The sequence below is a fragment of the Trachinotus anak genome, unplaced genomic scaffold (genome assembly GCF_046630095.1).
Source record: "Trachinotus anak isolate AG129_WGS33_773 ecotype Australia unplaced genomic scaffold, CSIRO_AGI_Tana_v1 ptg000001l, whole genome shotgun sequence".
Classification (NCBI taxonomy): domain Eukaryota; kingdom Metazoa; phylum Chordata; class Actinopteri; order Carangiformes; family Carangidae; genus Trachinotus; species Trachinotus anak.
Window position 1 is genome coordinate 362,060 of NW_027273852.1, and position 16,319 is coordinate 378,378.

At 40.5% G+C, this 16,319-nt stretch overlaps 1 protein-coding gene across 3 annotated transcripts in view; it reads right to left on the reverse strand.

The window, feature by feature from the left end:
* The window catches only part of gpr39 (G protein-coupled receptor 39), a 30,633-nt gene that overhangs the window by 969 nt on the left and 13,345 nt on the right, over window positions 1-16,319 (reverse strand). The window lies entirely within an intron of this gene.

The window sequence follows — 16,319 nt, forward strand, 5'->3', positions numbered from 1 at the left end:
CATCGTGGTGTTAGCTTTCCTTAGCTAATGGGCTGACACATAATATCTTATTTTTTAAATCCACACAAAAGCGACAAGATGTTTTAAGGCTTTCATGTTATGTTGGCTAAACCAACCAGCACCTTTGTTCGTACCTTTGTTTTCCCCTGTTTCCAGACTTTATGCTAAGCTACACTCACCAATCACCTTCAAATATAAGGGTGGTATCAACCTTTTTCAGCAGGAAAGCGTAATTCCCAAAGTGTGGAATTATTCCTTTAGAGAAATAAAGCAAGAAAGAATGAGGTTTTATTGGGAGGAGGATAATTATGCTTTAGTTTGTCTTAAAAACACTCACAGCAGGTAGACGTTCATGTTGAAGGACACACTGACGTCTGGATACAGTTTTGTGACTCAGCTTGTGTGGCAGAGCTTCAGTAGGAAGGCTGATAGATCTGATTTCATAGTCAATGAAAAATTGCATAACACCACTTTTGCGACATTATCTAAACATATGTATTTGGCCGCCACAGTCTGTTTGGCTTCTTGCCTGGTGTCGTTGGACATTATTATCACTTCTTACACAGGTCATCAGTTCACGAAGGCGTTTTATCCTCCCAGACTCATTTTATTTCATCTTTAATGAGGTGTCATATGAACTGCAAGCACTTCTGCACCTCCTGCGCAAATAAACCTGTTTGTCCTTGAAGTTTTGACACCAGTTTCCTCCAGGTTGTTTTCTCCGATCACCAAACTGACAGAGCGCTATGATGCAGACAGCATCCCTCTTTCCCTTCAGTGAGAATTTACATGGACACGACTGAAGTCAGGCTCCTGATATTTTATTCCTCCCAGTCTGATCCTACTTCCAGCTGTATCCTTCTGCTGGGACTCCACTAAATTACCAAACATTGACCACTGTTCCTGCATCATGCACCTTTGGCTACATATTTTTTTACCACTTATTCAGAAACATTCGGGATTGCCTCTCTGACTCCCAAACCAGCCTGCCGACATATCTCATCTGTCATCTGAGTCATGCGCTTACTAACACATCGTCTGGTGTTTATCCATTTCCTGCTGTGCCTCTAATGGGAAAATACACTGTGGCCAAACAGCCTTTCAATATTCACAAAATTACCTGGCTTGAGACATCACTTCCTGCTGAGGAACACAGATATTAACTCATTTATTTATAATACTCCCTCCAGGACAACTGGGGGGAAATACTTACTCCAGTGTCAGTTCAGGAAAGAATAATGTGAAAAGCTTTCTTTACTAAGAGGCAAATGTAGCTGGTGTAAATCATGGCTTGGTTAGACGTAAGCACTAAAACTACTTGGTAAAACATAAATTTTTTTAAGTGCCACGTAGCCACAAGACAAGTCCCAACATGTGCAAACACAGCTTTGGCTCGTCCATCAACCTGCTGACGTGACTTGAGCCAGAGAGCCATTAGGAAAGACCAGCCCCGCTTCAGAGCGATGTATCGTATGCTGTTGCTTAGCAGGGTCACTCGCCTCATCATCACAGGTTTAGGTTTGGTCCAGTGGCTTTTAAGCAACACAAACAGGAGGTGATGCAAATACAGCTGTCGATGATAACATCTGCTCGGCTCCAACCTGTTTCAATTCAGACAAAAAAAATAGACCTTGACCTGAGCGTTGACATTAAACAGTCAACTAATTGCTGATTAATTATCATTTGTTTTCAGTCATTTGAAAATAAGACGCCCCCATGCAGTCAGTACATCCGGCAGTGGCATTCAGTAAGTGAAGATGCCACCTGCTGAGGGTGAGGAGGCACATGGAGAAGTGTTTTATTGATTGAATTGACAGGCTTCATTAGTATGTGACAAGAGTGAAAATCAGCTGAATGCAGGGCCAATTATGGTATGCAAGCTAAGGTAATAGTTTCCTCTGTCATCTCCGAACGCAGAGACAGAGACAGAAGGTAAATGAACGCGTGGGGATGAAGGAGGGGACAGACCTTCTCCTTTAATCAGTGTTGCCATATGTCATTTTTTCCTGAAGGTTTGATAGATAATTAAAGGCACAATGGTAATTTAATGAGTCTCTGTCAAAGTGTCTGTAAATATATTCTCCTCTTGACCTTTTCAAAAACCCAGACACTTACTGGTTTGCCAGGCTCCTCACAAGTTTGCGGCTCCATTAGCATTTTTTGACAGCATCACCATTGTTTTAATCTATGAGTCAAGTTTTCAAATCCTGAAAACTTACACTGAAGAAAGATTACACTGAAGGGGAACCCAGTGTGTCGAAAAGTGACACTTAGAGGTCCTGGCCAAGCACCAGGATGTTTGTCTCTTTCTGAATGGCTCCTCCGTCGAGTATTTAATGGAGCATAGCAGGCTCTGATGTTAAAATGCATGATGCTTTTTAAATGTTTCATTTGCCTTCATGGTTTTTCAGGGACATTTACAGCTAGAGTGGAAGCCTGTGGAAATGAGTCATACACTTGTGTTATTTCCTGGATACAGCATCGGCCCAAAACATGACAGATACACAGTGAAACATCCTTCCAGCATGAAAACAGCTCAATCTCTTCTTCCTCACCCTCTTTTCTGTTGTCAAACATCACAGCCAACATCTGGCAGTGAGTGGGACAGACAACCCAGCTGAGCAAATCATTATTTCATGGTCGTGGCGTTACCTTCAGACACAGCCAGTTACTCAGCAGAGTGAGATTACACTTCTGTCGAGGGCCGTCCTCCTGTCTGTGGTCCAGGTGAATGACAACAGCTCTGCCGTGTATTTGGCTTTATTACCATTTAAAATGAACAATCACAAAGACGATTAGAGGCCACTAAACAATGTCTTCTTAAGTTAACCAGTACACGACCCCCAACCTTTAGTGGTCTGGCTTACATCATCATTTTTGCAAAACCTCCATTAACCCTGTACACACTCAAACACAGGCTGGTGTTTTCAGATTTACACGCTGGAGGTCATTTTGGAAAAACTCTGTTTTGGGAAGAAAGAATTTAGTCTGATTTAGTCTGGACAGAGCTGATATGGAGAGAAAAAATATGCAATCACAGTTTTAACCACCTTAACGCTGACATACTTCAAGTTGCATGTGTTCGTTTTGGAGACTTTCTACCCTCTAGCAAGGCTGGATTACCAACTGGGAAAACCAGGTAACTGCCAGGGCCATAAACCCTCAGGGGCCCAGAGGGCACCTGGTTCACCGTGTAGCAGTAACAGCAGTGAGCAATTAGTTTGTGGTAAATTAAATGTGAATTTCCCAGAACTGAAGATTAAAATTGCTAAACTTGCTTTCCAACCAAAACTCTAAAACACAAAGATATCTGATTTACAATGATATAAACAGAGAAAAGCAGCAATTTTGAATATCAAAAATGTTGCGGATAATTTCTTTTTGCCAATTAGAGACTAATTGTTTCAGCTCTAACTGTAAATATGTTTGATAATGTGCACCACAATGGGCCCACAGCTCAGTCCTGCCTCCTGCTGGCGGAGCACTGCAGTTTTTTTTAAAAAGCCCCCTTTTCCACACCTGAAGGCCAGTTGATTGGACCTCGCCAACTTTCATCCTGCCGTCCTTATAAATCAGAATCAGAATCAGAATCAGAATCAGAATCAGTTTTATTGCCAAGTATGTTTTCACATACAAGGAATTTTTTCTGGTGATTGGTGCAATTGATCAGCAACAGTGGGGCTCTCTAGCCTTGTTGATGAGGCTAATAGCAGATGGGAAGAAGCTATTTTTGTGGCGAGAGGTTTTGGTCCTGAAGGACCGCAGCCTCCTGCCAGAGGGGAGTGTCTCAAAGAGTTTGTGTCCAGGGTGGGAGGAGTCAGCTACAATCTTCCCTGCACGCCTCAGAGCCCTTGAGGCGTACAGGTCCTGGAGGGACGGAAGATTGCAGCCAATCACCTTCTCAGCAGAGTGGATGATACGCTGCAGTCTGTTATTGTCCCTCTCCGTGGCAGCAGCGTACCAGATGGTGATGGAGGAGGTGAGGATGGACTCGATGATGGAGGTGTAGAAGTTCACCATCATAGTCCTTGGCAGGTTGAACTTCTTCAATTGCCTCAGGAAATACATCCTCTGCTGAGCTTTTTTGATGAGGGAGCTGATGTTTAGCTCCCATTTGAGATCCTGTGTGATGGTGGTTCCCAAGAAGCGAAAATGCTCCACGGTAGCCACGGGGGAGTCACACAGGGTGATGGGGGTGGGTGGGGCTGGGCTCTTCCTGAAGTCCACTATCATTTCCACTGTCTTCAGAGCGTTTAGCTCTAGGTTGTTCTGCCTGCACCAGGTCACCAGACGCTCAGTCTCCCACCTGTAGGCAGACTCATCGCCATCAGAGATGAGTCCAATGAGAGTGGTGTCGTCTGCAAACTTCAGGAGCTTGACAGACTGATGGCTGGAGGTGCAGGTGTTGGTGTACAGGGAGAAGAGCAGAGGAGAAAGAACGCAGCCTTGTGGGGATCCAGTGCTGATGGTCTGGGAGTCAGACACGTGCTTTCCTAGCTTCACGTGCTGCCTCCTGTCAGACAGGAAGTCGGTGATCCACCTGCAGGTGGAGTCAAATGACACCAACTGTCCAAATGAATGAACACCACGCACTGCGCCGCTCCAGTTTCCATAAAACCCGGGGGGGGGGGGGATTTTTCCAGTGAGTTCAGATGTTTTAAAACTTACAAAGTTCAAAATTTGAATAGGCCACTAAAAATGTCACTTAGACGGATGATGCAGTCTGCTACTGATTAGCTGCCTTTATCATCAGTGGTTATACTCGCATCAAGGCAACAGATCGTGTATGAAATGGCTGTATCGCTCTTTAAGATGGCGGGGGTGGTGGTGGGGGGGTGTTTCTGACTGTCACACTGGCTCGTTGATCACAGCCTAAGCGTTCATCTGGAAAATTGCCACTGAGTCAGCACAATCCAGCAACATCCCTGATAAGAGGAGCTGAAGTTGTCAAAGTGCATGTGTGTCGGCCAGAAGGTTTTTGTGTGACGCACTCACATGTTGTTGATAAATCTTTATCGTTATTCTTATTATCTACGCTGACAGTCTCATCAGTGATGTCCCCAGGCTCTCTGACACACACACACACACATCAGCGAGACTCACTGTCTCTCTGCCATGAGCAAAATGTAACTGTCTGCTAATTAGAAAGCAATTAAACCAGATTATTGGAACAATTAATTGTCTGTCTTTGCTGTAATTGGAGTGCGTTTGATTGAGGCTCTCAGTCGCTGGGTGCAGTAAACAGAGGGGGAGAAAAGGAGAAGCTGAACCATTGTTTCACGTAAACATGATTTACACTGTCAACGTGCTGAGAGGGGTAAACACGCTGAAGAAGTCTCAATGTCACCTTCAGCTGCTGAAGCTGGAGATAAAAGCGTGACCTTTAACTTATTCCTCAACCTTTTCCCCTCCCTTCAGCTATAAACCTTATGATCTTCATGGAATCAAATCAAAACTACACTTTTTTGATGCATATTTTCAGAAATAACCACTTCACCATTTTGAAGTCCTTTAGTTATCTTTTTATAGCAGGATTCAAGATGCCTTTACTTACACAAGGGGTTCACAGGAAGTGATGCTGAATGTAATCCAGCGTTACAACAGCGTCACGGTCGACTGTTCACTGTACTCAATCAAAACTGCTGTCAAGGGGGTGGTGAGGGTGTTACAGCCCCCTTACTGTCAAAGTGTGGGACGCAGTGTGTAAATACTTGGATATTTTACCATAACTAAAAGGCTACCAGGAAATTTGAGTCAGGTCGGCTAAACTTGAGCAGAGATTCTGTGGGTACTGTAGCTAAACCATGGCGGTAGAAAAGATGTCTGCTCCGATCCGTAGAAACTTGAGCTGTAAAGACCTTGGGCCTAGTACTTGAGGGATATGCTGTATTTATATTTAGGGTGCTTTGTAGAGCAGTTTATCTCACATATGTTATAAATGATATTGTCAATAAATTTGTAAAAAAAATGCATTGCAAAAAATTACTTGCACGTTCTACTTCGCAGCATATAGTGCAGTATGAAATCCTACTGCATTTACAGTCATTATTGACTTATTAAGTTTGTTTGGCTGCACTGTAACACAGCAGCTGCTTCCTGCATGTATCAACACTTACTGTCAGCACAGCTAACCAAGGGTGTCACCAAATTAATCAGGACTCAAAGTTTAAGGGATTTTCAATATAAAAGTTAATCTCTTTAAACAAGTTTCTCCTTTAACTTTGTCAGCACCAGTTAGACAAATAACTGTGAAGCAGACATCAGAGGAGAAGCCCCGGTGAGAGCAGTGTTTCTTATCTGGTCTTATTTTGACAGGAGACCACAAAAAAGGATGATAAAATTTAAGAAAAGAAGCAAATAACTGCAATTTACGACATTTCAAAGACTTGATGGTGAGACAACAATGCAATTAACAGCTATTTAGCTACAGATAAGTAATAGAAATAAATTACACATATTGCAGTGCCTGGGCTGGAGGAAGCTGTGCCAAATCACTACAACAGTCTCTCTACCGTCATGGAGTCACGGGAGATTTGTAAAAGCAAAGTGTTTTTTTGACAGATTCATCTATAATGAAATATAAATACAAACCAACAATATAAATATCTTGCTGTTATCTGATGTGTTTGAAGCTGGAATCAGGTCGTGCAGCTGTCTGAAGACACTCAGTCTCTCCCACTCAAGAGTCCAAATCTGACCATGACCGCTCAGCGTCCGGTAATCGAATGAATATTCAACAGCAAAAGACTCTGAAATAACAATAATGAATAAACCAGCATATGAATGTTTAGCAGGGCTTTTTGAAAATGCTAAATTTCTTTCATAACTTACGGAGGAGCTTTCAAATAGAGGGCATCACCACATCATTGATGCGCTTCATTTCCATGATTGGAAACGCCTCCGTAGATTCAAATGGAATAATCAAGAGAAGGGAAATATTTCCTCCGGTATATAAGCACGCTGCCTGACTGAGGACCGGATCTCCTCAGTAGCCGCGAGGCCTGTACGACCACCTTGATTGCGTATTGATTGAAAGCATATGTCAAATCTATAACTACCAAAATGAAAAGTGTTAATGAAGGAGAAGATGAATGTGCGATGAAATTATTCAGATGCATGATGAGGGGAAAGTTAAGGAATGAGCCTCACTTGTTTGCTGCGTGATTAGGAAGCGATTTCCCCCTCAGAAGCGGCTTTTTTCAGCCTGCTTCAGTATGGGATTTACTGTGATATGAACCACCAAAATATACTGATTATTTCTGAGGCAAAGTTTGCATCATTGAAGGAAGATGTTACCTAAAACTTACAATGTAGGCTATAATTTATGTTTCTGTGGTCTACTTGGGTCTAACTGTGGAGCCTGAAAACAACATTAAACAGTTCACACACACATTCAGAATTAATAAATAAGTAAGTAATACTATAATATTTTCCTATTTTTTTGCCTTTACTACAAAACAGTTGATAAAATAGATTAAAGCAATAGAGGGGATCATGGCTGCTTAACTGAAAAACTAACGAAAAGCACTAAGCACCAGTCTTTTCAGCCAGCTACCGAGCTGAAGCTAACGTTGTTAATGTTTTGTTTGTTAATTATCCGTATACTGTATTTTAGCCTACTGCTGTGGTGTCACCATATAGAGTATTGTGTCATGTAGCTTAAGCATTTTAGCCAGCAAGCTAACACTGACATTAGATAGCTAACAGAAGTTTGAATCAATGACCACTATTAAAATTAGTCTTTGTTGTTTGTTCCTTTACATTTTGTACATGTGTTAAATTAAGTGAGTTATCTTAGCAGCGCAGTTGGCTAACTTGTTAATGCTGTTAGCTAACTTTGTTTGGTGTTAGCTAACTTTAGTGTTATCTAAAGTGGTTGGTGTTAGCTAACTTTGTTAGGTGTTAGCTAACTTTAGTGTTAGCTAAAGTGGTTGGTGTTAGCTAACTTTGTTAGGTGTTAGCTAACTTTAGTGTTAGCTAAAGTGGTTGGTGTTAGCTAACTTTGTTAGGTGTTAGCTAATATTGTTCGGTGTTAGCTAATTTTGGTGTTAGCGAAAGGTGTTAGTTGTTAGCTAACTGTGTTCGGTGTTAGCTAACTTTGGGTTTAGCTAAAGGTGTTAGTTGTTAGCTAACTGTATTAGGTGTTAGCTAACTTTAGTGTTATCTAAAGTGGTTGGTGTTAGCTAAAGGTGTTAGTAGTTAGCTAACTTTGTTCGGTGTTAGCTAACTTTGTTCGGTGTTAGCTAATATTGGTGTTAGCTAAAGGTGTTAGTTGTTAGCTAACTTTGTTTGGTGTTAGCTAACTTTGTTTGGTGTTAGCTAACTTTGTTTGCCCTAAATTGTGATGAGTGTACCAAAATAAATGAATGAATGAATTAATGAATGAATGAACAAAGGAGGTTAAAGATTAAAAAGAGCCAGTAAGAGAGAAAAAGGAGGATACATTATGTCTGGAGAATATGTACACACGATTGTTTAACTAACGATAGTCATATTTTGACTTGTTTAATAAGTTTTTACTTTACTTTTGGAGATTATTACATAGAAAAATACCTGCATGTGTTTAATCATCTTACATTAGAGTGAGTGAATTGTGTACATAACAAAAGTGCAGTGAAGAAAAGAGGAGAAAGGAGAGCAGAGGTGAAGCATATGTAAGAGAATAAGATACGTATTTAATATTTCTACATTTTCAGTTTATGATCACAAACCTTCATCCTCTTTTTGCCTAATATTTTATTCTTTGAGTGGAGGACATTTCCAGGGATGGACGGGGAGCTGAGAGAGTGAGAGAAGGAGAACAGGAGTAGAATAAAGTCCTGTACGGTTATATTACAGTGCAGGTCCATGTTCATCCCATGATGCTATTACTTAAAGAAAGGTAATATAATTTGTTGTGGATCCCTGATTACTCCATTAGAGCAGACAGTGTTATTATGGTCTGGATTTAATGTAGATTTTAAATGTGAGAACTCTACTCAACAACAACAGGTTTGAAGATTAGTAATTCTGTTTATGCCAAATGTATTCCCTACCCATCACAAGTAAATGCAAAATATTGACATCAATTTTTCTTTTTATGTGGCAGAGGAAAATCAGTCATTATCAAAATGTGTTGTCTTGTGTTTTCAGAGTGACGGAGACTGTCGGAGAACAATTAGATATAAAATATGATGCAGGCTCTGGACGATCCTTTTTCTCCAAATGATGTACAAATGTTTTGAAAAGTTTAGTGCATGTATGGGGAAGGAAAATCCTCAGGGAAGCATGTCCTCCAACCCTCTTAAGTCTGGGCTAAGCCCCGGATGTTTACAATTGTACCACACATAAATACAAACCACTGTTCTAGTGAAGGAAAATAAAAGAGAAATGTCACGCAGATCACTGAGGATACTGATCTGGTGGATGAAGCTGTACCAAGAGTCTATCCTGTGGATAATGAGCAACCTGTGATAAAGGCAAACATTATGAAAGCCTGCGACAGCGAGTGCAAATATCCCTTGAACCCACACACACCACCAGAACAGACTGTGGATGAATTACACCCTCGGAGAGTATAAAGGAGCTTTTTGTAGATTGAAACTTTGGCGTACCCGTCGCATAATAATGAATTTTTGGAACGTCAGATGGGTGGGTTTAACAAGTCCGCCAACTCAGATAGTGGCAGGTATACATCACAGAAAAACAGCCTTAAATTCAAGGGTTTAAAATTTAATTTAAAACATTGTCTGGTAATACCTCTAAAAACCGTGTCCTTCGTGGCAAACGTCTATTTGATACATAGAAAGTTCAACTGAAGCCTGATTGAAAATTGTTTTCGAAAAAGGACCAATTAAGGTTTCTTATGTGTAATAAATGCATTCATTGCATTAAATCTTATCCACGAAAGCTCATTTATGAGCCTGTCAGGCACAAACAGAGTGATTTCCTCTCCCACTGCAAATGGAGAAGGAAGTCACTTTTAGTAATGTTGCAATGAAATCCCGGAAGAGTGTGAATGAATTCATTTGGAGGCTAACAGAAGATCCTCCATCATTAAACCACTTGAATAACTCGAGTAAGACACGGGGGAATATTACTCATAATGGAACTAATCTAATCATTTTAGAAGAGGTTTTCTCATGGAGACACGGCTGCCTGATGACAGATAATCCCACTCTAGAGATACTTGTTTGTTATCCTGGAAACTTGGAAAAGGGCTCTATTGAATATGCACAGATGTTCTTCAGCAGAGTTGTGGTCTAATTCTAATGGAGTCGTTTTCTTCACATATTTACACTCAACATTTGAATAATGCAGCCACAGTTTGTGGATGTTTCAGTGCGAGTCAGTTTGGGTCAAATTCAGTCAATTTGATCTGTAAATTATGTTAATTCACATTACATTAGAGAGAACAGAACAGCATCAACCTGACCGGCTATTTTGACTCCAACATGTTCTCTCTCTGCAGCTGAAGGTTGAAGTTGAAGTTTGTCTTCTTGGACGAATCCACTTAAATCCCAAGGTCAGACCCGACAAGAGTTTAAACTGAAGCAATACAGAAACCAGAGGAAAAGAAAAAGAGCCAAGAACAAAATATGCAATATCAGTCCACTGTGCATTTTATTCAAAATGTAAAAATTATCCTCTGAGGTCAATAGAGATGTTGAGAAGTTGCTGAAAAAAAGCTCTGTGAGCTCTTTCAAGCAACAAGAAATGTGGGACTGATCACATTACAGCCAAACATCTGTAATATTTTTTCTGCTCAGAAAAAACATGTTCAATATTTTAGTTTTATTATTTATTTCACCAGAAGGTTGTTTTCACATTAATTTCCTTAAACCTGACTTTAAGACGTATATTTCATGGACGAGTCATTTTTAATAGAATTTCAAAACATGCAGGTTAAACCAGTGGTTCTCAACCTTTATGAATCCTGTGACCCCTAAAACCTAACCCTCGGGGTGAGGACCACTGGGTTAAATCAAGGATGGTGGTGGTTTCATAATCTCATCTTTTTAACTGTGTGCACATCACGTGTTCTGCCTGCAGAGCTACAGTACCTTTGTATCTGTGTGTCTCAATATGGTGCCGGCTCTGACAAGAGATTTAGTGCAGAACAGAGCAATGCTATGATAATTAAATGTAAAGAGGACAGAAGACCTGTACTTCAAGAGCCCTGCTTGAGTGGAGGTGCTCCTGAAATCAACAGTGAGGTTAAATATCTTACCTTCGGATCATATTATTGACAGTGTCGTAAATTATATGCTAATAACACACTGTACTTTGTACTTGTACTTGTACAGGTCAGGACTTCGCTGTCTGCTGTCTGTGTACTGCTCACAATAGTGTTTCAGTGTGAAACTGCAGAGACTTGCAATCTCTTCCAAAGAAGCTACGGAGGTGTTAGTGAGTGCAAAGACTTTATGCTGCTGCTGGTCATGTATTTTTCAGCATAAATGTGCCCGTATGTCATAAAATGATAATCTTGTGTATAGATGGAGGTGATTTGATGAAGTAGAGAATGTAATAGTTAATGAAGTGGTTACTCCTGCCAAGCTGAAGTGTACAGGTGTGTTCAGGGAGGGCTAACTGGTAAGCATGCTGGTAGAAGAAAGAAATGTGGTAGAAACAAGAGTTAAAGGATTGAAGTTTGATGCTGAACTCACAATGTTGCTTTTAGACTGGTAGGTAAACAGCTGTTAATGCTAATGTTAGCTATGTAGCAACAGCAAAACTTACAAATAGGTCCTTTAATGCTCAAAAAATATCTTTTATACCAGTGGTTCCAAAACACTGGTTCCGTTTGATTGGTTTATGTAGATCTATCTACACGGGTTCTGCACTGAAATAATGAACATCCAAGTAATTCACATACATTATGCTATTTTAATTAGGCCTATATATTAACAGTTTGTTGTGGTTTCTTAAATTGTTTTCAACAATTCACCACACACAGATTACATTAATTCTGTGGCAAGATACAGTGTATGAGACAAATCTAAGATTTCAGGAAAATGCTCTGGATATCAGAGCCAAGACTCGCAGGAAGTAATTAAATTCTGAAAAACACTTAACTGAATTTGACTGCTTTCTACGGAGTCAAACAAAAAGTGCTTCTCCAGGTGTGCTTGTCCCCAAACACCACATCTCACGCAGGCCTACATCAATCACACTAATGCTGGAGAGGAATCCAGACTCAAGCAGATGTCAGATTTACCACAATTAAATAGAGGCATCATAACAGTACTTCGTTTAACGGGTGAGCAGAATAACAAGGACCTAGCTGGACACAATGTCTCAGTTTCCCCTTCCTATTTATCAATCCACTCTGCAAAAACAACTTGGCAACTGTAGCTGACTTTATGGAGGAGTCTGCTTCTCTTTGTTCATTGTTCCAGTGCAGACCAGTGTTACCTCTCTGAGCTTTTCTTTACAGCACTGAAACAACTGGTGTGGGAACAGAGCCATTGTTTATGGGCTATTACCTGTATATGGAAGGATGATGGAAAAGGAGTAAGGACAAAAATAGACTGGTTGGAGGCATCACCTTTGTGTCCTCAACCTTTTTCAACTTCAAAAGTAAAAAGTAAATAAATAGATACAATTCAAAAAATTTAAATTAAAATGTTTCATTTTTCATTCCCAATGCAAGATACACATTCAGGAAATTTCGAATCACATTTTACACAGTTCATCATCAGTGTTGGGGAAGCTACGATTACTTTACACTGGAAGACAGTGAACTACAGCACAGAGAGAAATCTAGTTTGGTTCACCAAAGTTACTTCGAAAAAGTAGTTCAAACTACTTTGTAAAATAAAATATCAAATTGACAATGTACATGTGACACGAAATTAGAACAAAACATGGTACAGAAAAACCACATGCCAGTAAAAAATGCCACTCAACTGAGTTTATTGCAAAAAATGCCTACTTCTCTGCGGGTGATAACGTAAATCAAAAAACTAAAATACCCCAGTAAGCGCTGAAACATTAGCTTTAGTTTTATGTATAATAACTGCCTGTGTAAGTCCATGGTGATTCTTCCTCCAGCTGAGATTCAGGAGGTTTATTCCTGATGACACTGAGCAATGCCCACCCTTGGCTTTTTCACATGCACTGTGCACAAAGGTCAAGTGTGTGGTGTGGACTACCTGACAAATCCACTGCCTGAGCTGCATTCACAGTGTCAGGATTAAAGAAGAAGGCATTCTGGCCCAAAATTATTTGTAGTTTCATTAGTTAAATACACAAAAATGGGGGGAAAAAAAAGGTCATTTAACCACTTGAATCACTATGCACCTATGAGCAAACTACTGCAAAATGTAGTTTACCACAACTTCTCCCTAACACTGTTCATCAATCACAGATTTCCACAGCAATAAGGAACATTTTAAGATTTTGTATGTATTTTACTTTTAGTTTCAGCTGAAAGTGGCATTCACAGTTGTGGCTAAAAAGACACTGAATTAATGCATATTATTATATCATGCCACCAGAACAAGTACAACCACGAAAAGTACAGGGTCGGGTCTATTTAAAGAGGGATCACATTTAAGATTTGCCACAGCTGGATTTGCTCTTCCATTAAGGCAGCAGGACATTTGTTATCTTTGTCCTGTAATAATGTTAGGGCGTCCTTCTAACCTCTTATGAAGGACTCTTTTTCTTTCTCATCAGAGTTTTTGTTGTCATCATAGGCGGAAGTAATCTGGACAAGCAGCTGTGAGCAGTTATTGTCCTTCTGTCAGTTACTGTTCACAGCTTCAGTTTCATGATTGTTCGGTTAGAAAATAATTGAGACATAAATTGCTGTTCAGTCTAGTGAAGAGAGAAAAGTGATGTTGTTGGACAATATTACCAAACCTGTCGTGACTGTAGCATCACCATGATCAACTCAATAAAAAGATTAATTCATGTCTGTGTTGCAAATATAAAAGGCTTTTACATAATAATATTCAATAATATTCCACATTCAGCCTCGTCTTTGTCATGATGTCGCACAACAGGAAACCGAAAATGATGTCGATACTGTGCTGAGTACTGCAGTCCAGATGTGTTACCCCATAGCTATGCAGTTTCTGTGCACAATAAAAAAAAAAACTGGGTATACCAACTACAGTGAGGGGGCTAAAGAACAAACATGCAAAAAAAAAAAAAAAAAACGACTGCAACTTTTTTTTCACTGAAGAATCAGGAGGTAGCAGGAATTTTACCGGCCCTAGCCAAAAATAATAATTTTTTCAAGTTAATTTTGGACAGATTTAACAAACAAGACACTACCTGTTAACCAGTGAACCTTAGAGGTGCTAGTGAGCAGGTTTTGTTGCGTGTTTCTCTGTTTTAGTCTTCATGCTAATCTAAGCTAACAGGCTGCTATATATCTACAGACTATATAACAGACACATACATAATGGCTGTTGATCTACTACAAACACAACAAGCAGATAGCAAAATGAAGTCTGACCCATATGTTTCCACATCGGGGCAGATTCCTGCTGTTTTCCTCTATTGTCTAACTTGTAAAGTCCTGTTATCTTATGTGATTTTATCTTATCACATCTTATCTTAGTAGGACATGAGCCAATGAAGTTTCCATGTTTTTCTTTAAAAAAACAAAAAAAAAAACAGGTTGGTTAACCATAAATATCAAATAAAAAATTGGACATATACATGAATGCATCGTAGTGGGTTAGCAGCACACATACTTCATCATGCAGACGTTGCTGCCACAGAAGAAAAATAGACAACAAATGTGGAAAATGTGTCCTTTAGCAACAATGACGTGGTAGCGGGAGTCATTATTCATCCAGCGGCCACAGCCTCTGCTCTCATCTCCTGCATTTAATTGCTTTTTTAAGAGTGAACATGACAAAATATGCCAGCTTGTTTTGACTGAGGCAAAGCTCCTTGAAGCGCTGCATCCCACAGGACGTTAAAAAGCTCCACCACCCCCACCTGCCCCCTAACGCCTCCAGCCTCACCCTCAGCGACATCCAACATGACAAAGGCTCCTCGTTAGAGAAGAAGGCAGTTTTACAGCTTCGAGCGCGCTGCGATCGATTCCTGAGAAGAGGAGGCTCAGCAGCGTTTGGGTCTGATTTGGATCTAAAGACATGAAATTTTGCCTTTTTATGCGTTATTAACTTCTCACTCAGATTTTTCATTGTTAATTGTTAAAACATCAGTGTGTGGCTTGTGTGGCTGTTTTACTTCCTGTCTTTGTTTTTTCTGCCCTCCTGTGATTATCTGCCCTGCCCTACCTCCCTCCTGTATTGGAGTCTCTGTGTTTCCCTCCCTCTTTGTCAGTCTGTCAGATCAGTTCCCCTGTGTTACCTCATGCTTCTGCTTCCTGTTCAGTTCCCTCAAGTTTCCCAGAGACTATTCAGCTTGGACCACTGTTTTACATCCAGTTCTGCATCATACCTGCCAGCCTGTAAGCCAGACGGAGCATGTTTTTTTAATTAAATTTCACCACTGCACTGACTGACCTTCGCTTTGTGCCTGCATTTGGGTCCAGAAATCACCGAACTGTAACACCCTTAATATATCATGAAATGCTAATAACTGCGCGTATAAGAAAATATGGGCCCGATGAGTCTCCCACAGTGTGAGTTATGTGCTGTGAGTGACCGCGAGCACACCAGTAAGTCACGCATCTAATCTCCTCTCAAGGTTTCAGTGCTGCATGCTTTGTGTGAGGCTGGGACCATTACTGAAGTCTCTGCTCCAAATGTCTGTGAAGGTTTGTTTCATAAACTTTAACTTCACCAGTGAAACATGCTGATATAAAAACGTTGAATGAGGTGAATAACAATCACAGAAGTTTCACTGAAATTTAGTCAGCTGAAACTTTAAAGCTACACTAGTCAACATTTTTGGTTGGAAAGCTACAGTGCCCTGTAAATGCAAATGTCCGCTTCTAACTTTGTCTCTGAGGGATCATTTTACAACTTCTTAAAACTGAACTCACAGCTCAGTCTCTCAGTTTTTAATTTATGTGTTTGATGATTTTGTCAGATGACATCGTGGTTAAAAAAAAATCAGGATTTTAGCAGCAGCTTGTAAATGGATTAGAAGCTAACAAGTAGTCTTCATGGGCCACTTTCAGTCACTGTTTCAAACTTGTTCTGTTGCTGTATTAAAATACTGTATATATGAGCACAGAGAGGAGGAGGGAAGCAATCATCAATCATTCATCCATCCATTATCTTTCCGCTTATCTGTACAGCGTCGTGGGGGGGGGGGGGGGGGGGGGGGGGCTGGGGCCAATCCCAGCTGACTGGGGCAAAGGCCCGGTACACCCTGGACAGGACGCCGGTCTATCACAGCTGACA